The following is a 25,320-nucleotide window of genomic DNA, read 5'->3' on the forward strand; positions in this document are numbered from 1 at the left end:
TTAAAGGAGAAGGGGCATTCTAAGCATCATACTCAATGGTGTGGAAGTGGGAATATTTGTTTTCAGAAAACAAAAAGAACACTCAGGCTGCAGCAGGAGTCCCCTACACATAATGGAAAACAAGCTTGGAGAAGATAACAGGTACTAGCCTGTCAAGGGTCATGAACAATAGCAGAGTCCATACTCAGCTTGTAGGCCTTCAACAAGAAGACTCAAATCTTCCAGTAGACCTCAAAGATTTCCTTAATCCATACTTCTCTCCCATTAATGACAACAGAAAAGAGAACAACATCCCTTCCATCAACCCAGGCCTGTAGGCCCAGCCCATGTCCCAGTCCCCCCACCCAAACAGTGAAAAGGATAGCCCTAATTAGCATCAGTAAGGTCCCCCTGATCTCAAAAGATTAAATTGAAGTAAAAGGAGCTCCCTATGTATCTGGATAGTAAATGGTAGACCATATACAATTTCTGAAGCTTGCAAGGGAGGAATGTGAGCAAAGCAAAGCAAAGCAAGGTTTTAGGAAGACTAATCTTGTAACTCAATGGGGGCTGAATGGGGCGGGCACAGGGACAGAAGTGGATAGGGATCTGAGAGGTAATTTCAACAGTATAGACAGCCTGAATGAGGTTGGCTACATCAGGAATTAAGAGGAAGGGCTAGATATAAGAGTTAAAAACTTCATCAGGGCTATGGTAAAGAGGTAGGGGGAAAACCGGAGTCTTCCTTCAAGTCACCAGCAAAATGAGGGGGACATCAATTGAAACAGAAATTTCTTAACAAGGGATATGATTTTAAAGAAAAGATAATGGGTTTGGCAGCAAAATCAGGAAAGATGGCATTTAGCATCCATATTTACACGTTTGTGTCTACATGTTCAAACAGAGAAAAGTTGTTGATTAATCTATTTTCCTACGTAATTCTTAGCAGCTTTCAAATCTATATAGATAACTTTAGATCTCAGATAATGAAATATGGACTTCTTACTGATGCCAGTCATTGAGCTGGGGCTCATCTATTCTTTACATTTCCTTCCCACTGTCAGGAAGATATCGTCCTAACACTGTCAGCCTTGCGGGTTAAAGGAACAGGACATAGTGTTTCCTCCACAATTTCCTGCCTGGTTATTTCACAATTTGATAATCGAAGTAAAAGGAAAGTAAGCTGCAAACACAACCCAAAAAGAATCAAGACTGGGCTCTACCTCCCCAGGCCATCCTTTCCAAGTCTGGATGAGGTAAGGGCAGAGAAAAGTAAAGCCAGAAGTAAATTCCCACCTATTAGGCAGCTGTCTTCAATTCCACACGTCAAGGATCTACATACACATTTGGATCTGCACACCTGATTACTTAACGCCATCACTTTTTTAAAAATTATGTATTTTGGGGGGCACCTGGGTGGCTCAGTTGGTTGAGCGTTCGACTCTTGGTTTCAGCTCAGGCCATGATCTCATGGTTAGTGGGTTCAAGCCCCACGTCAGGCTCTGTGCTTACAGTATGGGGCCTGCTTGGGATTCTCTCTACCCCTACCCCAATCACACTCACTTTCTCAAAAATAAACTGTAAAAACAATTTTTTTAAATTATGTATTTTTTATGTTATTTGCTATATAGGCACAGTACACCCTCCCCTGTAAGTACATGAAATTTCTCTTTTAGGTAAGATATCACACGAAGGAGGGTTTCTCTTTTAGAAGGAACTGTCTCTTTAAAAAGACTCATTTAATCTATCTCCCCTAAGAGTTTTTCAGAACATAAAACTGCACAAGGCCGAGCCAGACATCACCAACAAAACATCCTTGTGAACCTCCATTAACCTGAAAAATTCCAGCAAAGGGAGGGGAGAACAAGGAGAACAGAGAAAGGAAAAGGAGAAGCACAGTGAACTGAGGAGCACTTTCAAAGCATTGAATCCTGTCCTCTTTGTTGATGAATCTATTTATCTTCTTCCTCTCTTATCTGAGCTCCCGAAACATAGAATGTTCCATGTAATTCCCCCTAAACTTGAAGAAAAAGGTTATTCCAGTGTCCTCACCTTCAAAGTTTCTTTCTAATTTTCAAGTCACAACATGTAAATCTGAACTTCTGAGATCTTTCTCTTCCTCTTTCTACCACTCCTGGACCAAACTGAGCAGAACCTGCTAGTCCTCAGGATGTTGTTATAATTCTCCTACCAATGCTGTCTCATTATGACTTAGTGATTATGTGTTTCCTTTGGCTGCTTTCATATTCATCACAGAATGAACAGAAAAAACTACTGTTAAGCACTTGAAGGATGAACACTACATAGAAACATAAAAATGTTTTTTAATAAGTTATGTATTATTACATGCTAACTACATAATATTGGTTCACAATTTTCACCAGGAAAGTGTTTACATTTAGTTTCACCAGAAAATGTTCTACTCTGTTATTTCAGCTCCTTTACTGAACTTTTGATTTAGGGGTCGGGTTGAAAACCATAAATCAAATCAATAAAAAATGGTTTAGAAACCACTCTTATTCTTGTTTTCATGTCCTCTTTTCAATTACCCAGTACTTGGAGAATTTTCTCCATTTTCCACTCAGATGATTTTCCTGGGAACTATCTTTAAAATGAGTAAGTTATCTCTCTACTACTCTTAGGGAATATGGCACAACTGTAAATGGGTATATGTGGCCATTTTAATCCTCGAATAACGAAAGATGCATATATTTGTGGCATGTTTTTAGGTTTTCCAACTGTAGGCTCTTGCACAATTATTGTTAAGTATGTGCAGAGCCAGGGTGACAGAGCATAAAAGCCAAGAGATAACACTGAGTCTGCAACAAACTTATCTGACCTCAACAAAAATCAGGTTCTTCAAGTGTGACCTCTACGTGCTAAGAGGCAAACCAGATCATCTGCTAGGTCTTCTCTATTCCTAACTGCTTTAACTAAAAAGAAACGTCAATGTTTCAGTAATATGTAAGCCGTGGATGGTGGATGTTCTAATTATAGTGTAACAGCAGAAATCCTTCCCCTCAAAGAAAGGTATATACATTAGTTTTTAAATATATATTAATCTTTAATCTTCTTTTGAGTGACAGACTAAAGGTTAGAACATACTTTATTTTCATTTTAAACATTAATGGATTTTATTATCTTGATTTCAGTAAAAATAATCTTTAATTTCACATATGTATATAATGCATTAACTTTCTTGAATTAAACACTTTGATTAATAAAACATACAATACAAATAAAATCACTACAATAAGGGATAGCACAGCAGGAGTATGTTACCAAAAAAGGAAAGGAAATGAAAAAGAAACCTGCAGCATAAAATGCATACGGTTAGTGTTTTACTCTTTGGGTCATGAATTTAGAGGTGTTAACAACCAAGCCTTTAAAACTACCAAGCTGGAATTCTATGGCTTCAGAAAAAAGAAACCACAGAGAAGTACCCAGCTTCTTTGAAATATAAACTGAAGGACGGTTTAAAAGCTGATTTGAGGTGACACTGTCAGGAAAGAATACCAGGCTTTAGTGATGCACTTTGAAAAACATGCCCACTTCATTTTCCAGGGGCAACCTTAACCTTTTAAATACCATTTCCATTTCCTTCCCTAGATACGCATTTGTTACTAGGATTCTCTAAACTGCAGACTGACAATTAAAAACAAAATCAGGATCAGTACCCCGAGGCTGCTATTTAAGATACAGTCATTACAGGACTACTCCAAAAATGGTTTAAAAGACAAATGGAAAAGGGGTGCCTGGGTGTCTCAGTCAGTTAAACGTCTGACTCTTGATTTGGGCTCAGGCCATGATCTCATAGTTTCTGAGATCAAGCCCTGATTGGGCTCCGCACTTGACAGCACGAGCCTGCTGGGGTTTCTGTCTCTCCCTCTCTCTGTCCTTCTCCCGCTCGTGCGCACATGCACGCTCTCTCCCTGTCTCTCAAAATAAAATAAACTTAAAAGAGAGAGAAAAAGAAGTTGTAAAGGGATTGTTCAACATTCTGTAGGGGCCACAGAATAACCACACAACTTGTTGACTATGCCACAGCGAACAGCACCATACTATTAGGCATCTCCCACAGCACTCTGGGTTGTGGGAGAACTCCTAGCCTGTAAATAAGGATGATCATGCCCTCCAGGGTTCCTGGTGCAATCCTGATGTCATAAGAGGAGCCTGAGGCTGATCACAGTCCAATAGGCACTCTTGTCACTCTAGCTTAGCTGGGAGAATCTGGTTCAATCATGAGCTGCTCCTAGGTGGAGAGGAATAGATTGTGATAAAAATGTCTCCTGATACAAGCACTAGCTAAAATAAATACCAAACATTTAATTACCAGCAATTCTGCTTTCTTAAAATTTGGTTTGAGAATGATTCCCTAAAATACTTTTCAAGAAATGTGGACCAAAACCTTTTTGTTAATACAAACAGAAAAGCGTTCTATTAAGCTTAGAAATGTCTCCAAATAAAAGAGCCCAAATGTCCGTCGATGGATGAATGGATAAAGATGTGGTGTATGTGTGCATACACACACACACACACACACACACACACACACACACACACACTGGATTACTACTTGGAAATCAAAAAGAATGAAATCTTGCCATTTACAACTACGTGGATGGAACTAAAGGGTATTATGCTAAGCGAAATTAGAGAAAGACAAATATATGACTTTACTCATATGAGGACTTTAAGATACAAAACAGATGAACATAAGGGAAGGGAAGCAAAAATAATATAAAAATAGGGAGGGGGACAAAACATAAGAGACTCTTAAATATGGAGAATATAAGAGGGTTGCTGGAGGGGTTGTGGTGGTGGTGGGGGGCTATTTGGGTAAGGGGCATTAAGGAATCTACTCCTGAAATCACTATTGCACTATATGCTAATTTGGATGTAAATTTAAAAATAAAAATAAATAAATAAAATATATTAGATGGGGGAGGGGGTGGGAGAAATGCTTCCAAATAAAATATAGCAGGTTGCCAATCCAGTTTTGTCATTGTAGCAAAGTTTATTGTGTTGAAAAATAAAACAGTTTTCAATAAAGTTAGGGTTGACCCAACATCCCTTCTTCCCTTTATGTAACTCATTAGTACCACACAAATAAAGGCCACTAGAAATAAAGGGGTTGGGAGGGCTACATGAGGGTGCTTCATATTTAGACACACATACACACATGGATGCTTCACATTTACACACACACATATTTACACACGTTTTTACATATTTTTAAAAAATATAAAACTGCTATGCCATTTATTTCAATAAATATTGAGGACTTATTATGTATCATATTATTTTAGGGGCTGGATGAAGATAATCTAATAGAATTAGTTAATATTCAAACTGTAAATTCTATTGGTTGCTTCTCTTTTTACCTGCTGAGTGTAACTTTTCTATACAGATAAAGGCAGAAGGAATTAATACCACAAGAATTAGGATAGAGGCAGGGACTATTTTCTGAAGAGTACAACTAAAAGTTAGTGCATGCTAAATGTTAAAGTCAGTGCACAGACATTAATAAGGGCTACAGAACCAGAGAAATAGATACCTCATGCAGGCTGGGGCAGTCAGAAATTTAAGGCACAAGCACGTGAAAGACTCCAATGAATAAAGAGGAGCAAAGGCATCCTAAGTTGGAGGGAAGGGAAGCAGTATAAGCAAAGGCTTGGAGGTAGGAATTGAAGTGTTGTGGAAGATGCTGGAGGCAGGGTGGTGGTGGGGATTTCTGTGTGATGAGAGGCTAAGAGTGTCTACCAAATTAGAGACAGATCCCTCTCTTGGAGGGCAGCCATAGCAGAAAAGACAATCATCCATCTATGATAGGAAATGGGGATACCCACTCCTCTCCTTGGCTTTGCCAGGTTCTAACACTAGAGTAGGGAACCTAGTCGGGGAGCTGGGCCAGAGGAGTGGGACTCATTGATGAAGACATAAACACCTCATCCTTTGACTATCTTCTTAATCAGGATGACCATGTGTTTTTCTGTCTACTATACATGCCACATTGCTCCTGCCAATATCTCTTTATCATAATCCTAACAGCCACTGAAAAGGTGGTGGGCCTTTTGGAAAATATGATCATCCCTCTGCCCATGCTATGCTCTTGACTGTGAGTCAGTATGAAACTACTATGGTATAATACCTATTGTATTCTGTCTTGACATCCATGGAAAACGAAGAGGATGCCAAACAGCCTGACTGCAAGTTGCCCTTCCTATTCTGTTCCCACAGATAGGGTGCCCTAGCCAAACAACCTTTTTTTTTTTTTTATCACAGGGGCAGTTCTGGCTACACCTGAGTAGAGGATTTTAGTTCCTTGCCAACATATGGAATTATTCAAACCAGCCAATCATATCCTCCCATGGGAACCAAAGGGGACCCATTATCTTGATACTGTATAGCCTGCTTTCCACGGCCCCTGGTGACTCATTCTGTTCCCAAGTGCAAGCTCAGTGTGGGCCTATGTGGAGGGCTATGTCCTCCTCCCCTGTATATGTGACCAACCAACTGTTGTCAATCTCATCTGTCGGGTGTCATGCATTTGACCATCTCCATAATGGAAGGACAGAAATCCCTCCCTTACCAACAGGATGAATAAAAAATAATTAAAACATCAGTAATTAAGTTATTAATTAGATTATAAATTAAACACTAAGTTTTATTAGAAATTACATAACATATTATAAATAAATGTTAGATAACAAATTATTAATCAATTATTCATTAAAAATAAACCACCGCAGAGGGTGCCATTTTCTGGGATCCTTAAGTACAAAGCAGTTGCACTGGTAGTTTTGGATATAATTATCCTAATAAATCCCATTGAAGGGTGTATCAAGTTAGCTTCATGTACACCTAGTTATATTTAGTATATGCATCTGAAGTCTGTCATGATAAACTTCAGCAATTTTCAAATTAAAGGTATTAATGCTATGTGTTACAGAAATGACATATTCCATGTTACAGAATATTAAATGTTACATTAAATACAGACCCCACTATAATAAAGTAGTAGGGAATTACAAGGAAACCAGTAGTTAAACTCAAGAGACATCTGCTTTCAGTCCCAGATCTTATTTTAGCCAAGCCTACTTGAGTGTTTCCATTTTCTAATAGGAACTACCACCTGTAATTGGGATTTCCCACTGCCATGGGGAAAAGGATAGTAAGCTTCTTGGGAACCCATAAGTAGTCAAAGATGAGGAGGTTAAACTGTCACTCATGAACACATCAGTTCACTTCCTTATTTAAAACTAAACATGAACAATTCTACTTATCATTTGTCTTCTTCAGGTACTATCCACAAAAGAACTGTCCTAAAAATCTACTCCAGGCCCCCTATGAATCATCAATAATCCCAAAGACTCATCTGGAACCCATTTCTTTCTCAGAGCGTGCTAAGGACACAGTCCTATTCTTTCAAGACTTGAGAGGCAGTAGAGGGCATCAGGAAAGGACATGGGTTTTCTTCCTCCATTCTTCCTCCCATGCATCAGTGTATCTTTCTACTAGTTAAATTATTAACTTGTTCTTTCTTTCCTTCCTTCCTTCCTTCCTTCCTTCCTTCCTTCCTCCCTCCCTCCTTTCTTTCTTTCTTTCTTTCTTTCTTTCTTTCTTTCTTTCTTTCTTTCGCTGCCTTGATTGGGAAACCAAGAAACATCTTAACATTTCTATCAAACTTGTATAGATAGCATCTTTGAAAGCTAGAGTCAGGGCAAATGGAAGGGGAGTAAACATAAGCATGCCATTTTAGAAGTGAGATACACAAATTCCCTTTAGACAGGGTCAAAAGCATTTCATCATAGCTTCATACATTCCCAGGAGCAAAGAGGAAGCAGCAGTGAAGCGAACAAAAAAACACCTAAACCTAAGACAGACTTGCATTTGAATCTAGGCTCTACTTCTCACCTGGCTGTGTGTAAATGGCTGCCTATTTAGGCTCTTTGATTTTATACTTCTCTAAACTATAAAACAGATAACACTACTGGCTATGAAGATTAAATTGGATAATATGAACATGTCTGGTACATGCAACGGACAGGAAATAAAAGAGAATTTTTTTTTTTTTTTAAGAGAGAGGGAGTGGGGAGAGGGGCTGCGGGAGAGAGAGAATCTTAAGCAGGGTTCAATCGACAACACAGTGCTCAATCCCACAACCCTGGGATCATGACCTGAGTTGAAACCAAGAGTCAGACACTCAAGTGACTGAGCCACCCAAGAGCCCCAAAGATAAATTCTTAAAAAAAGCAGACATGAGAAGAAGTAGAACTTAAGTGGAGTGGCAAAAGGAACTGGAAGGTTTTGTTCTTGTTCATCCTTGGTAACCTAGAATTTAGTATGATACCTGATCTCTCTTTCCTGCATGGATGAATAAATTAGTGGACTTTATCCTAATATCTCACACAAAAATAGTACAGTATGAACAGACAAGTCTAGTCTGCTTCTTTTTGTAAGGCCCATGAGCCAAGAATGGTTTTTACATTTTAAATGGTGAAAAAAAAAATCAAGAATAATGTTTTGTGACATGTGGAAATACATAAAACTCAAATTTCAGTGTCTACAAATAAAGTTCTATTGGAGCATAGTCAAGCACATTTGTTTTTGGACTGTCTATGGCTGCTTTCATGCTATATCCACAGAGCTGAACAGTTGCAACAGAGATTACATGGTAAAAATATTTACCATCTGACCCTTTGTGGAAAAAGTTGGCTGACCCTTGCTTTAGTAGATTACCCAGAAGGAGCAGAACATCTGCTTTGGAGCAAAATGGCCTCTGTTTTTTTGTTGTTTTTTTTTTAATGTTTTTATTTATTTTTGAGAGAGTGAGAGAGCACAAACAGGGGAGGGGCAGAGAGACAGAGAGACACAGAATCCCAAGCAGGCTCCAGGCTCTGAGCTGTCAGCATAGAACCTGATGTGGGGCCTGAACCCACAAACCATGAGATCATGACCTGAACTGAAGTTGGACACTTAACCAACTGAGGTACCCAGGTGCCCCCAAACTGATTCTGTTTTAATCTTAGCTCTTCCACTTACTATCTAAATGAAAATGAGTGATAAGCTCTTAACTTCAATTTGCCTCAGTTTCTTCATCCATAAAATGGGGATAATAATAGTGCCTACCTGAAAGGGCTTTATGAGAATCAAACAAATTGATATGAATAATGTACTGACAACAATGCCTGGTATTTGTATGCATGCTCTCTCACTTCGTACATGTAGAGTGCCATCTGTAATATTAAAAAAACAATTAGTCCGGATACTTAAAAGTCTAGACTTGGGTAAAAAAATGACTTCAGACAGAAGCTTCTGCATGATCAGTCATGTGAAACAGCTCATCATCAGTGTACATGGCTGAGTAAAGAACTCCTGCAATGAGATCATATGAGCCATGATTTTGTAGCAGGTCACCCCTACTCTTGTTATAAATGTTTTACTTCACTGCTTCTTTTTGGGAGTTTATTACTTGTACAGTAATGTCCTGAAGCTTGGAATAATCACACTTTTACCCATATCACAACACTGTTTCCTATTTCTAAAAGAATTTCAGTCACCACCTAATTTAGAGGTGTCCTATTAGATCTCAAGATACTTTTAAAAGCACCTTTCTAAACACTAGCTTTATCCCTCTTTGGTAAATAAAGATCACAATGAGCAACACAGGCTACAAAGACCTCTGAAAGTTATAAAAAGCACATGTCACTTATGTATTGAAGTTGCTGATTCTTTTAGTTATGTGAACTTTACTTTGTAATGTAAAGCAAGGTACCTGTATTTCTTTTCTAATTACAGATGTTCATCCTACAGTAGAAAGTCTAGTAGACAGCACTTCAAAACCTTGATCCCCTGCTCTGAGCCACTAGCTAAAGGCACCAAAAAAGGAGAGGAAGGAAGTAAGGACAAATTAAGGTACCAGAAAATAGTAAGAAAAGAGGGAAAGAGGAGAGATACGAGGAGCAAGTAGAAAGACAAAGCGTTATCCAGGAACGTGATCCACTCTTCCATCTGTGACATGTGCCTGTACTACCCTAGCTGTTCACTGAGTTCCTGGTGAGTTAAGCTTTGTGTTAGGCACCGAGGTAACACAAGAAGGAAGACTTCCTGCCTAGGGGAAACAGTTCTGACAGCCTTTGCCTTTCTCAAGTACCTCCAAGATAAGGCCTCCTGGGAACAGAGATTAACTACCCCTAAAATTTCCATTTATTCTAAAACTTTCCATATCAAAAAACAAAACAAACCCCCAGAAAACCTTTTCTCTCAACTAGAATGGAGGGGGATAAGGAGAGGGAAAGGAAGGAACATTTTACTTTTCGCTTTATGTACATTTAACTTCAAAAGAAAAAAAAAAAGGATTCTATGTAATGCTTATAATTTAAAAACTTAATACAGAAAATCCCCATTCTCCTTCCCCCAAGCTTACTAATTTCAATTATTTCAAGCATTCCTCATATACAGTATATATATGTGTATATATATATATATATATATATATACACACACACACACACATATATATATACATATATATATATATATGTATGTATATAATAATTAGGAAGAAAAGATCAAAGATAAGGGGGAAGGATGGGCTGGAGACAGCCATCCCTATCTAAGCCTCCTATAAAATGCAAAACAAAATAAAACAAAACAAAAATCAGACCATGTTGACATGTAAATTACAGCAGTAATTTTCAGTATACTTCCTGTAGACAGACTATAAATGAACACACTTCCAACCCTCTAAATTGTCTACCACCTGCCAAGGAAAATGATAAATTCCCTGTATGGTAAACCCAAGGAAGAAAGAACATCTTTACCCTAACATCAGGTAAGTATAGTAAGATAGAAGCTACTGTAAACTCCAACAAACCCTACTCACAGTCACAGATTTTAACTTATGGAATCAACCCACAGGGCATTAGCAGAAAAGCCAGCAGACATATTTACTGGAGCCAAGACTTCAACAAGCAGGCTGAAAAGACAGTAATCTGTAGAGTACAGGAGAGTATGTGAAAATACTTTGCTCCTTAGCAGTGGGAAGGGCTCAGCAAGAATTAAAGATGCTTAGAATTACTACTATTGAGAATCAATCTAACAAGGCTACATTCAATGGAACGGTTAAGATCTCGTGTTAGCCCACTGTACAAAACCATCAACAGGTAATCAAGTAAACACTGGGTATGAAAACATACTTAAACTAATTTTACCATCAAAAAGCCCCTGAACCTATTAGAGCTAATGTATTTGCTTACTTTCTCAGTGTTTAAATTTTGCTCTACAAAGAGTTCATATATTTTAATGAGACCAAAACTAATTTCTTTAATAGTCACAGAAAACTTTCACCCTTCAGACCTTTATTTTATATTCTTTGCTAAAACCCTAGTACCAATTCTCATTTTATTTACTTATTTTTAAATATTTGTTTATTCTTGAGAGAGGGAGAGGGTGGGAGAACAAGCACAGGAGAGGGAGACAGAATCTGAAGCAGGCTCCAGGCTCTGAGCTGTCAGCAGAGCCCAACACAGGGCTCAAACTTATGAACTGTATGATTATGACCTGAGCCGAAGTCAGACGCCGAACGAACTGAGCCACCCAAGCGCCTCCCAATTCTCATTTTAAAAGTTTCTTTTATCCTTCCCCAAATATGGTACTTAGCATATACTTGGTAAGCAGTAAGCACCTGTAATTGGAAACACAATTTAATATAACTGGAAACACAATTTAATACTAGGATGAAACGTGTAATCTATTAAATAGCTTTCTCAGGTTATCTGTACAAGTTCACAAACATATCCTATATTTTATTGGTCTTCTTAATAGCTAGAACATCAGATTTTATCTGTTGTATAGTGAGAACACTAAAAGATAAGGGTAAAAAGTTTTCTTAAGTTAACATTTTTCTAGAAGATTTCATAGTTTAAAAAAAATTTTTTTTAACATTTATTCATTTTTCAATTTTTTTTTTTTTTTTTTCGACATTTATTTATTTTTGGGACAGAGAGAGACAGAGCATGAACGGGGGAGGGGCAGAGAGAGAGGGAGACACAGAATCAGAAACAGGCTCCAGGCTCTGAGCCATCATCAGCCCAGAGCCCGACGCGGGGCTCGAACTCCCGGACCGCGAGATCGTGACCTGGCTGAAGTCGGACGCTTAACCGACTGCGCCACCCAGGCGCCCCGAACATTTATTCATTTTTGAGAGACAGAGCATAAGTGGGGAAGGGGCAGAGAGAGGGAGACACCGAATCTGAAGCAGGATCCAGGATCTGAGCGGTCAGCACAGAGCCTGACGCAAGGCTTGAAATCACGAACTGCGAGCTAAGCCAAAGTCAGATGTTCAACCGACTGGGCCACCCAGGTGCCCCAGATTTCATAATTTTTTTTATTTAAGATTCTTATATTTTTCTCATCTGGATACCCGACTACTCGAGATTGGTGTTGATAATATACTTTATTTGCAGACAACAGAGTTTAAATAACATATTTCAGCAGACCAGATGTTCAAATCCTAAAATAATGATATGGGTAATTGACCCCATAAGAGAAAGCACATTTTCTATAGCTAAACCACTCTAATCATTTCCTCATATATATAAAAATTGCACAAGGCCTTCACCAAGCTCCTGATTTTGGGGCATCCTAACAGTTTGGCTAACTCCTTTGGGTACCTACAAACCGCTTAGATTTTTATTTTTTAACTTTCAGTTTTCTTACTACATGTAAGACATAGAGACAGATCTTTCATTTAAGAAGAGTTTTATAAAAATATTTTTTTTAGTATTAAATTATCTGCATTTTCTGAGTCGCAGATCACATCACGATAGGCACCTTAAGATACATACTTTGAGAGACTGTTAAAAATTGCTTTTGATTCGTGTGGGAATTTAGGCCTATGGCTTCTTTCTGCAGGTTCGTAACAGGACCAGTGGAATGAGTGGAATGGAAAGTTTCTTGCTTAACAATTCTACAACATGTAAGGATGCTCACTATCTAATAAAGACAGACTCATGTGAGGTCTTTTAGCCCAATTTCTCTTCTTCAAGGGAGCTTTGTTTTAGCAAATAGCAATAATTTTCCAAATCAGTGTAACAGCTTTCCAAAATTAACAGATGTTTCCTGTGCATTCTGGAAGCCTAGTCAGTGGGACACTGGTTTACTCAAAATGCAGCTGGATTCTGACCTCACACAAGTAAAAGCAATATATAACCTGACAACTATTTACTCAGATGTGACCACCTATTTTGTGCCAGGTATCTGCTGAGGCCAGGGACACAAAGATGCTTACAATATTTATTCTTATATTTCTTATATCTTATGTTTCTTTTTTTGGAGGGAGTGGTAGGGAGAGGCTAACAAACTGCTAGGATAGAATAATAAAGTAGTGCTGTGCAAAAGCAGACGAAGGAAAGGGGTGACCTGTACTGCTTGGTATACAATCAATACAGTAGATGGTAGCTATTACTTTTATTACACTGTAAACAGGGTATGTTAGGTAACATGCTATGGAAGGGAGTGGCAACACAAGTATCCACAAATTCACTTCCTCAGTCTTTCAAGAACTATTTACAATATGCCTATTATACGTCAGGCACTGTTCTAGGCACGGGGGAGAAAGTGATGTAACAAAGTTAAATGCCTCACTCATTCATGCAGGTTGTATTTTAGTAGTGGAGAGAAGTGGGAAATAGATAATATACTGATGGGAAAAGAAAGTGTTATTAGAAAGAAAAACAGAACCGGGTAAGTGGGACAAGGGGATAGGTGGAAGAGGTAGGGGTATTTTCTTACCTTTCCTACACTAGAAAGGGAGAGTTCCGTGAAAGGTAACATTTGAGTTAGGTCTAGAAGGATGAAAGATAATCTGTCTGGAGGAGGGTGTGTCAGGTAGTAGAACAAAGCTATGAAAGAGAACAGGGTGCTTAGGAATGTTGGTCAATCTTATACAGGTAGGCAAACTCATGACATTACAAAGGCCAACTGGGGCCAGACCACAAAAAGTCTTATTTACTAAGGTAAAGAGTTTGAATTTTACTCTCTAGGGAGTAGGGCACCAAATGATGCTTAATTATGAGATAATTCTTTAAAAACAATAAACCAATGGGGCGCCTGGGTGGCTCAGTCAGTTGAGCGTCCGACTTCGGCTCAGGTCATAATCTCGCAGTCTGTGAGTTCGAGCCCTGCGTCGGACTCTGTGCTGACAGCTCAGAGCCGGCAGCCTGCTTCGGATTCTGTGTCTCCCTCTCTCTCTGCCCCTCCCCGGCTCATGCTCTGTCTCTCTCTCTCTCTCTCTCTCTCAAAAATAAATAAAATTTAAAAAATATATACATGAAAAAAACAACAAACCAAAAAGTCTCACTTGAAAATGGGCCAAAGAAACAGAGATTTCACCTGAGAGGATATATAAATGGCAAATATGTGCATGAAAAGATATTTAACATCATTAACCATTAAGGAAATGCAAACTGCACCACAACGGGATGTCACTACACACCTATCAGGATGGCTAAAAATAAAAGTGGCAAACACCAAGTGCTGAAGGGGGTGTAGAGACACTGGACCACTCATACACTGCTGGTGGGAAAGTAAAATGGTACAGCTACTCTGGAAAACAGTTTAGGAGGTTAGTTTAGGAGGCAGCACCTCCTAAAACTAAACACGCAATCACCACATAACCTGTAATTGTACTTTTGGGTACTTATTCCAGGGAAATGAAAACATATGTTCATACAAAAACCTATACATGAATGTCGATTATAGCTTTATTTTTAAGAGCCAAACAGCAGAAATGGCCTTTTAACTGGATGTCCTTTAACTAGAATATGACTACTCAGCAATAAATGGAAAGAGCTATAGAGACATACAACAACTTGGATGAAATCTCCAGAAATGATGCTGAATGAATTATGATTCCATTATATATAACATTTTGAAATGACAAAAAATTTGAAATGGATTATTGGTTGCCAAGGTTGGGACTGAGATGGGTGAGAGGTGGGTGTGGTTATAAAAAGGTAACAAGGGAGATCTTTGCAACGATGGAATTGCTTAGCATCTTCACTGTGATGACAGACACACAAACCAACACGTGGCAAAATTACATAGAACTAAATACATATATACATACTGAGTACAAGTACTGGGGCAACCTAAGTAAGATCAACAGATTGTATCAATGTTAGTATCCTGGTTGTGCTATTTTACTATAATTTTACAAAATGTTACCATGAAGAGAAACTTGTAAAAGGATACTAGTTTTTCTCTGTACTCGTTCCCTTTTTGTTTTTAATTTTTTAATGTTTATTTTTGAGAGAGAGAGTGCGTGCACGCAAATGGGGGAGGAGCAAAGAGACAGGGAGACACAGAATCCGAAGCAGGCTCTGGGCTCTGAGCTGTCAGCACAGAGCCCGATGCAGTGCTCAAACTCACAGATTGCGAGATCATGACCTGAGACGAAGTTGGATGCTCAATGGACTGAGCCACCCAGGCGCCCCTCTTTCTTTTTTTTTTTTAAAAGAGAAAACTTTTTTTTTTTAATAGAGAGAGTGAGCTGGGGAGAGGGTCAGAAGGAGAAAAAGAAAATCTTAAGGAGGCTCCACCCTCAGTGAAGAGCCCAACGTGGGGATTGAACTCATGAGTTGTGAGATCATTACCTGAACCAAAACCAAGAGTCAAAACCAAGGGACACTTAACCAACTGAGCCACACAAACACCCTGCCCCTGTACTATTTCTTACAACTGTACGTGAATCTACAGTTATGTCAGTAACACTTTCAACTTAAAAAAATCATAAACCAGATTGTAAATTCCTTGTGAATAGGAACTCTCCTTAGTTTCTCTGATTTCTTGTCTAATTCCCCTATCCCCGCCCCCCATTTCCAAATGTTGAGACCAGCCTGAGAGAAGGACATAGTAAGAGGTAATTATTTGGTTTCTGGTTTATCCAAGGGGAATTAAGTTTATTAATTTCTATAAAAGTAAAATCTATATTTTACCAAAATTCTCTATATAAATTCTATAAAATAAAATCTAAAATACCAACGGTCTCTGAAGTAGTTTGACTATCTGCTATGGAATAAAATGACTTCAAAATATCCCCGTTAGCAGTTAAAATGTCACTATGTTTACATGGGAATCAGATGCCTTTTAAATCAACTGTCATTAGGTAGGAGTCTTTGGGAATCAGAGTCATGGAAAACCGGCAGATCGAGGCCAACAGGATTTCAGCAGGCTCCTATAACAAAAACCTTCAGAGCATGGCACTCCACTATCCCCTCTTCATCCTGTTTTAGCACAAAACATTTGAAGAGGAGAGGCAAGAAACAAGTGATATAGGGCAGTGAAACATGTATCCACATCTGTAGACTAAAAAAATCCATACTTACATGCTCTTTGGTAATGAGACATCCTCCCAATGAGCCAATTGGGGAGTTATTTCTGGATAGATTAATTTGGATTGAGAGAAAAAAACTACAAATATATCAGAAGTCTGAATTATCAGAAGTCCTATAATTCAGTTTGAGTTATTTCATATACATGTATCTACTTTTCATATCCAAGTATAGGTCTTACTTACCAGGCTTGCTTTGGAGAAGCCATAATTAGCACTGTAATTATTTTACACGAGACACAGTGTTAAAATGCCCAGCAGGGTGTACACAAAAGGAATTTAAATATGTTTTCTACATGACTTTCAGCATTTATTTGCTTAAAATAAGACTAGCTAAGTTCAGTTGAGCCTAGGCAGAATGAATACAAGATGCCAAATTAAAAAGTTACAGAGGCATCATGATCAGTGTCACCTTGGAGGTATATTCCACAAGCCTCTTGGTAGATGAAGCCAGTGACTGTGACCTATGTCAGCAGCCCCAGAAATGATGCTAGCAGTGCTCATCTAAGATTTTCTCTCAATCTATAGCCCAACTGAATGTGCTCCCTGTCCAGTTTCCAGGTCTTGCCCTCTCATAATTCACAAGACTGCAGAAATCCTATCTCCTCCAATATTCAACCAGAGGTGTATCACCTGCCTCTTTGGGGGAAAAAATCCCCTACCATTCATTTAAATCTGTTTTTTTTTTCATTACGATAATAAGGATATATTATTATAAAAGGTATTTCAGCCTTACAAAATTATTTACTTTGGGGATCCATAAATAGTAATTAACTATTAAACTACAGTGTTTTAGAGGTCAGAAAGTATTTGACAAAGAATGAAATCAGGAATAGTGATAATAGCTAAAAAAGTAACTTTCACGTAAATCAGTGGGAAAATATGAGACATGCATAGTCCTCCCAGTGTCATTAATTTCCCCATAAAATGGTACTAAATGACAGGAACTCATTTTAACACCACTACCTTGACTAAATGCAAATATGGCATGAATAGTTCAGTTTCCAAACACTGCAACATCAATTTCCTAACCACAAAAACTTTCCAACCAATGAGCTCTTCTAGCATGAAAAATCTGGAGCCTCTGAAAATGCTCAGTGACGTCTATACATATCACTGCAGGTGTCCTTGTGTTTTCCTTCTAGACACTGAACAAATTTGGGACAGAAATACTTTGTCCATCAAGGTTTCCTGGAGAGAAGATTCACAGACCTCTACCGATATCAAACATAAAAAGAAAAAAAAAAAAAAAAGGCAAAACCAATGCCTCACAGCACAGAACAATATGAACATATCCTGATTTAAAATCAGTATGTCTCAGGAACTTGGTTCCACATTGAGTTCACCTACACAATACCTGCGTGCCCTTGGGCAAGTTACTTAAACCTCATTAAGTCTTAGTTTCCTCATCTGTAAAAGAAGATAATATCTGCCTTATAGGATAGAAGGGACTATGAGAGAGCTCCTAGCATGATGCTTGGCATAGCAGAAATACTGAGTAAATAGTAACTATTACTATTTAGTATAGAGTCTGTGCTGTTTGATGTTAAGATCATTTCTTATCCTTGATATTACCTGGTTGATAGACTTTTGGTGAGGTGGGCAAAAAACTGGATTGATGGGGAGTCAGATAGTGGAGGGAAGAAAGTTTTGTTAACATATATTAGTAGCACAGATATTTGTTGGCTAAAAAGTTTCTGCTTAGTTTGAGCCCTTATCTCTCTGAAATCACCTGAAATCATCTTAAAAACACGAGCCATATAATCCTGTGTTCATAAGCTGTGTGCAGCCCTCCTTCCTAATAGGGATAACAATATCTGTCATAACTGAAGAAAATAGGCAATGTCACAAGCAAACCTAAACCTTTTTTCAACACCTAAGATCACTTGAGTTTTCTAAATCTTGCTGACTTTCACTGCAATGGTTCCACAACAGCATTAGAAGGGGCAATGTGGTATTCTGAAGCAGCAGGTTGGAGTCTTGGTTTTGCAATTTCCCATCTCTGTGGTGTGGAAAAAGTCAGCATGTCTTGCTAGGCTTGGCTTCATCAGTGAATGAGGAGACTGCACTGGATGATTTGTAATGACTCTATTAGTTCTAAAATTTACATTTAACCTAGAACCATTAAAAGACATATATGACTTTCCAAATTTCTCAAAATGCCCAAAAGGTCCCCATTTAAGTTTCCTCACCCAAACGTGATACCAAATAAATCATATCTGGACTCATGAATGAGCTCATTATTCATCCCTCCCTCCCACCCCAAGTACTTCCCACAACCTAAAAGGGCAGTAGTGAGGAACTGTGCTTTTCCCTCATGTTTCCAACAGTGGAACTATGCAAAGAAAATTTAAGAAATGAAACAGCTACTCATTTAAATTGAAATATCTGTTTACTTGTGACTGCAGATACATCTAAAGACCAAGAGAAAAGACAGAAAAAAAGTCACCAATTATTCCTTCTGTATACATTACACCAACTTTCCTGGACTTGAAATTACAATTGCCAAACAGTTCAAATCGGAACTACTTTTCAGATGAAGAAAGAAAAAAGAACGAGCTATTCTAAATTTATCAAAAACCAAATCTATTCTTTAATTCCTAATGTTTCAGATGATACTAACATATGCCAAAGTATATCAACTTGTCAAAAATATGTTACCAAGAAACTGACTTCAAAAAAATATATGATCTAAGTAAAACAAAGTTTTCTATGGAATCCACGGGAGCTCAAGAATAAGCAGTTACACCATTTCAAACAGAAAAAGGCTAAATGTGTTTGTTTTCCTTTTTATTTTTATCCAAACATTCAGGGGGAACTGATTTTCTTTGTTCAGTGTTTATTATTTCACCTTTCCTGAAGCAGAAACCAAAATACTTTGATAAATGGGAGAGTCTGGTAAACAGACACTTGGACATTAGGGCTCAGAATCACGAATCTCATTGTATTTTAATTGTCCATTTTTCCTGAAGTCACCATCACCGTGATTCGATTTCTTCTTGTATAAAAGGGTATGATAACACCAAATACAACCTTACTCCAATGCACACTTATATGGAACCAAAATGGCTCTATAATACATGCAAACAAGAAGGGCTGAGAAATGCAGAAGACAGCTGTTCTTCCTGGAAATACTATCATCACACTTTACTCCACTGATGGTCTATTTGGTCAACCCAATTTTTATAATTCCAAAGATAGATTATCTCTGTCTGACGTCAAAACTACTTGCAAATACTTTTTTTTTTTTAACCTTCAGAGATCCACAAACACGATTACCAGACTCAGACTAATCCAAAGTAGTTTTTCTATACCACCCAGAGGAAACTAGGCAGTGCAGTTCTTGAACTTAACTCAGAATTTAATAAAAAACACATCTACTTTGTAGCTTCCTACACCCAAATGTGCTACAACTCAAACTGCTCTTTGAGTTGTGGCACACTTTGCTACACTTCGCTACTAATATAGTTTCAAAAAAGTATTAAAATAAATAGGCTCATATAAACACGTCTACTTTTTTAATAAAGGGCTTGCCCTAAATACCAAATTAATCTATGTAATTCCAGGAAAAGATGATGCATTTAAAAGAAATGTCTGGAAGAACACAGAAAGCTTACAAAAGTAATATACAAAGCACAGGCATTACTTACGAATACCTGAAATATGAATATACTCATCACCCTACAAAAGAACATGAGCCTAGATTTGGAATTCCCCTGAACCACCTGGAGGAATGGTGAGCCAAAGTTCATTTTCTCCACTTCTTCATCCTGTTCCTTCCTAATAAGTTCCTCAACACACTACCTTTTACACCTCCTTGAATGTAACAGCATTTAAAAGTTACAAAAATCTTATTTTATCGTTCTGTTTTGGTATTGCCACAATTTCATTTGCTATTAATTTCCATTGCACTTTTCACATATCAGAAGCTAAATAAGTTCTTGTGGGCTGGCTAGGAACCTAAGATCTACTCACAGTTATTTCTATTGCAAAAATGCATTAAGTTCCAAACATCCTATTAACAGGCTTAATCCATTTACAGATTGATGGATTACCAGATTATCTTTACCAATCAGGTCCTTACAGGAATTAAAAATGTTTAGGAAAACAATGAAGGCCATCCTTGTCCCCTCCCCACAGGTGTCCTTTCCCAAAAGGTTCACACTGAGAATGTTTTTCTAGGAAATAGGTCAGAAGCTCATTTTGCAAAGCAATTTCTGTCTCACTGATATAATTGATTATTAACTTTTAAAAAGCAAAATTATGATATCCTTGGCTAAATTACAAAATTTTTAGATTTTTACTATTCAAAAATTTAATAAAAATCTAGCAATTGAAAACCAATCATCTCTAAAAATAATGCCACCCCCCCCCCCCAAAATGTGCAAATATCATCTATCTCAACACAATGTATTTTCACCATGACAGGATGTATGTGTGTACACACAATCATAATTTAGGATATTTGTTCTTCTATCTCTTGACTAAAAATATGCATCCAAAAGTATAAAGTGACATTCCACCACAGAAAAGCATAATGTTTGATAAAATATCACTTATCTGTTTTGGCAAAAAATGAGACCAAAGTGACAGCGCTGGAAAAAATACTGCAATTTCACTAATTGCTAATAATTAATTTGAAAGGAAAAAAGAAAAGCTTTATTGCCAAGAAATAAAATCCAATGCTTCTAGCTGCAGTTTCAAATGCAGGGTAAGTATGTAAACAAACAGATTTGCCAAAATTGTGAGGTTATGATTCCAACACAAGAAAGCCAAAGTTAAAGAGCCATACAAATGTTTGATATTTCCTGAGCGGATGATGCTGTAAATAACTCCCAGTAAAAGGCTTCTGTTGAGATCCAGGAGTCCTAACCCTTACCCTCTAACAGTGCATAATCTTATCAGTGCTACAATAAGGTGGAAATGCTTATTAGGGCTATTAATTTATACTTTAATCATTACATTAAAATCCAACACTACCACCAGATGGTAAATGCAACCCAAGAGAGACTAGGTCTGATGATTTACAACACAGAAGCCATAACAGGATTTTAGATGATTTGTCATTTAGCCAGCTCATTAAGCCCAGTTTTGTGCTTAAAATGGGGAGAAAACAAACAAAAAACTTAATACTTTCCTTCATCAGAAATGAGGGTCTACTGATTAAGAAGAAATTATTTTGAAGTTTATTTTACTTTGAATCTTGGTGCTTGAGGAAAACCAAAAGATAAATCCAAACCTGTCAAGTGATGGGGACTTCTGGGCAAAGTTTCAAGAACAGCCATCTACATTGGCTGATTCCATTTCCTCTCTTTGAAATCCTCCTCAGTCTGCAATCTGGCTTCTTCCTCTAGAGCAACACTGACACTGTTCTTATCAAGGTTAAAAAACGACCTCCTAAATGCCAAATTCAATCTTGTCCATTTTTATAAGCCTTGGGTCTAGTCTTACCACCTTTGTGAAGTCATCTTTATCTTAATTTATTTTTTTAAGTAATCTCTACACCCAACCTGGGACTCAAACTCACAAACCTGAGATCAAGAATTGCATGCTCCTCCCCGACTGAGCCAGCCAGGTGCCCTGTGAAGTCATCTTTAACACCCTTCTTGGGGTATAACTCAGACAAAGTTTGGAATCACAAAACCATGCTGCCCTGTAATTGTCTGCTGCCTCACTGGACAGAAACTCTGGGGAGTAGGCACTCTCCTTTCACTTTTGAAGGCACAGTGCTTTACACATGGGTCAATATTGTGGAATATATAAACTGAGGGCTTGCTAGGTTACCCAGGAAAACTCAATAATCATTCATTTTCTTTGAAGTGCTTATAATAAGAATTAAACAACAGAGGAAAAAGGTAGAAAGGTTCCAGGGAAAGTTTTTCTTGGTTAGAGAGTTAAGAAATCCACTACAATTTCAAAAGGAAAATTCCCATATTGGCACACTATTATTTTGCTAATTTGTCTATAACTCTTTAATATTAACAGCCCAAATTTACAAACTTCCCTATGAAAATCAAACTTCTTAAATAATACTAATAAATAAGCACTCATTAACCTGCATGCCAGTGAGACAGAAAGGCCTGCTGCCTGCTATGTATTTGAGGATAATCATGTTTGAAATATTTCAGGCAAGAGAGCTCCTAACTATACCCAAAAGGCACCAGAATACTCCAGAGTTTCTCACAATCTGGCTCCCAACAAAACTGCTTTTGAGAACCCAGGGCAGTAAGCAAACGGTGACCCATCTGGGAACACCAAAACCTACAGTTTCTACGGCCAGGGGTATTCCCTTCACCCTCCTTTACCTTCATATTTGGCTATTCACCCTTCTTGGCTGCAGGGCTTCCCAGCACCACTCCTCACAGCAGCCAACTCCCCTCCTCCAGTTTCCTCTACTCACTCTTGCCTGAGGTCAGAAACCCAATTAGCAGAATCCTGCAGTGGAGAATGGGGAGGGAAAGAGAGGAGGGATAGGAATAGTGAGGAGAAAGGAGGGAAAGAAAATCCACTGCACTCTAAATCCCAATCACCCAGCCCTTCCCTTCTCCTTATCGCTCCCAATGCCTTACAGTCTTTCTCAAAGCAAACCCAGTCCCCGATTTCCTCATTCTTTAGTCACCTCACCCTTTCCATAAACACTGCCTCTCAGACTCAGTGGATTTGCTTCTCTGACATGGGGGTGCTCAACCCCACCCTGGCCAATGCTCCTGCCTCAGCACAAAGAGAAGCTGAGAGGAAGAATTCACCCAGGACAAGGGAAGTGGAAGCCAGTACAGTAATGGTTAATATAATTTGGGTGCTAAACTGAGTCCTTTACCAATGTTTCCAAAATTGTTTCTTTGGACAATACACTCTGAGTTCCAAATTACAATTAACTTTTAGAATACAATCCTATTTGTAACTGGGGACTTGTATACAATTATTTCCTGATAAATGACAAACATGTTATGAATTAGTAAATATTAAGCTGTTGGATTCATGAAACATCTGTCTTCTAAAGAAGGTGACCATAGCTTGGCAGTGTCTGTTTACTAATCCAGAATCTGGTTGATTATATATGTGGACTCTGTAAAATTAGTAAGTCTCTGTAAGCCAATCTTCTCTGAAAGAGCCAGAATGTCTTCCCTGAGGATCGAGAAACTGTTAAAGACACTTGTCTACTCTTTCCAGCAGAACAATCTTACATAGGGTTCATAATGTGTTTTTTTCTAATCATTTTCAAACTTTACTGGGTTGGACTTTAATTACTGCAAGGCAGAGGTCTCTATATTTTCAACAGCTAGATTACCAAACAGGATTTCCATTTGGATCCACTCAACTCACCTGAAATGTATGTCCCACTTCTCATTTATCTTATTTTAGGGTGTCCAGGTATCCTCCTCATGAGGGCTTGGATTTTGCTTTCTCTGTCTATTCAATGTTGTTTACAAAAGGTACAACCTCCCAGGAAAAGCTGTTAGTTTGACCCTATGACTGAAGGCTTTTGATTCAGCTGGCACATTTCAAGAGTCTCAAGCCTGGCTCCCTGCTCCAGGCCTAAACAAAAATCTCTGTGGAAAGCTAATTCAAAAGCAGAGCTCACTCACTCTTCACCAGACTGCCCTACTTGACAGCCTGTAACCTGTCCAAAGCCGCCCTCAGTTTCCTGTGGCCTTGAGAAAGAACCCTCCTTAAGAATGCCATCCAGCTGCACAGGCTGGCTGTGTACATTAACCCCTTCCAACCACGTTTCCCACCACCACCAGAGCAAAGCGCACTGCGTAAGAAACAGCAGAAAAAGGCTGAGTTCCAGAAGTTTACAGCTGGTGTTAGCAATGACAGATCCTTGAGATTTAAGCCTGAGGGCCAATGGGATGGCCTAACCTCCAGTTTCAAGAAAAAAACTTCATCTTAGGTAAGGACAGTAGTATACCATAAAGAAGCCAAATTAATTTCCCTTTCTCACAGACACACTATTCACTATACAAAAGAATATTAAAAGGAGGGCAATACCAACAAAACTGTTCCATGGACAGAAGAGCAAGCATGAGAATACATTTTTTTTTTAAGTTGGGATACTTAATTTCAATTCTCTGTCAAAATATTTATGCCAAGGAAAAGGCTTTTGCCTAGGTACTAACGTTCAGAGTAGACAGTTGTAAACAGAATGGAGTCAGCTATGAGAAAAGTTAGGCAAGGGAGGCTAAGTCTTTCATGGGTCAAAGGAGGAAGGACAGGGTTTATGAGTAAAGAAAAATGTTAGGAGAGCATCTGTAAGCTAAAAGAAATTAGAACAATTTTACTTGGTACACTAAGATTTTGCTTGACATTTTTATTTATTCAATTCTCCTGATAATCCTTTAAGCCCCTACTACGTGCCATATATGTTAACATTACTACAAAAGTCCCACTGTAGATCTGAGTATTCAAAGGCTTGAGGTTTAAATATAAGAACATGAAGACTTCAAAAAGGGTCTATGTGCTTTTTGTTAAACACAAAACACTTTAAATGCAATGCAAAGGCCCCTCTTTGTGACTACAGAGAGAAAAAAGCAGCTGCAGTGGTTGTGTTGTGGGTTGGTTTTTTTTTTTTTTTTTGCCTCTTTTTTATTCATTTTATCATCCAACCAACACCTACTCATTCCTCCTCAGCCCCTTGGTTGACCTCATGAAGGATAAAAAGGTATGACTCAAAGTCTTCTTGAAGCTTAAAACTAAAAACAGAACATCAGACATACCAATAAATAATTACACCATAAAACACACAGAGAAAGGCTGTAAGGATACCACAGCATAAAAGGGAGATCAGAATAGGAAATAAACACTTGCTACTAGGTCTGTAAAAGCTTCATGAAGCCAGTGGTTGCTGAGCTGGACCATTAAAGATGGTCAAGGTTTTAATAAGATAGATGGAGTAGGTAGGTATATCAGAGGTAGCACGCACACATACAAAACTGAGAAAGAAA

General features: G+C 38.2%; 1 protein-coding gene across 3 annotated transcripts in view; it reads right to left on the minus strand.

Annotated features, from left to right (window-relative positions):
- FGD6 (FYVE, RhoGEF and PH domain containing 6) overlaps positions 1 to 25,320 on the minus strand; it is a 115,557-nt gene that overhangs the window by 81,679 nt on the left and 8,558 nt on the right. The window lies entirely within an intron of this gene.

Source organism: Prionailurus viverrinus, chromosome B4, assembly GCF_022837055.1.
Source record: "Prionailurus viverrinus isolate Anna chromosome B4, UM_Priviv_1.0, whole genome shotgun sequence".
Taxonomy (NCBI): domain Eukaryota; kingdom Metazoa; phylum Chordata; class Mammalia; order Carnivora; family Felidae; genus Prionailurus; species Prionailurus viverrinus.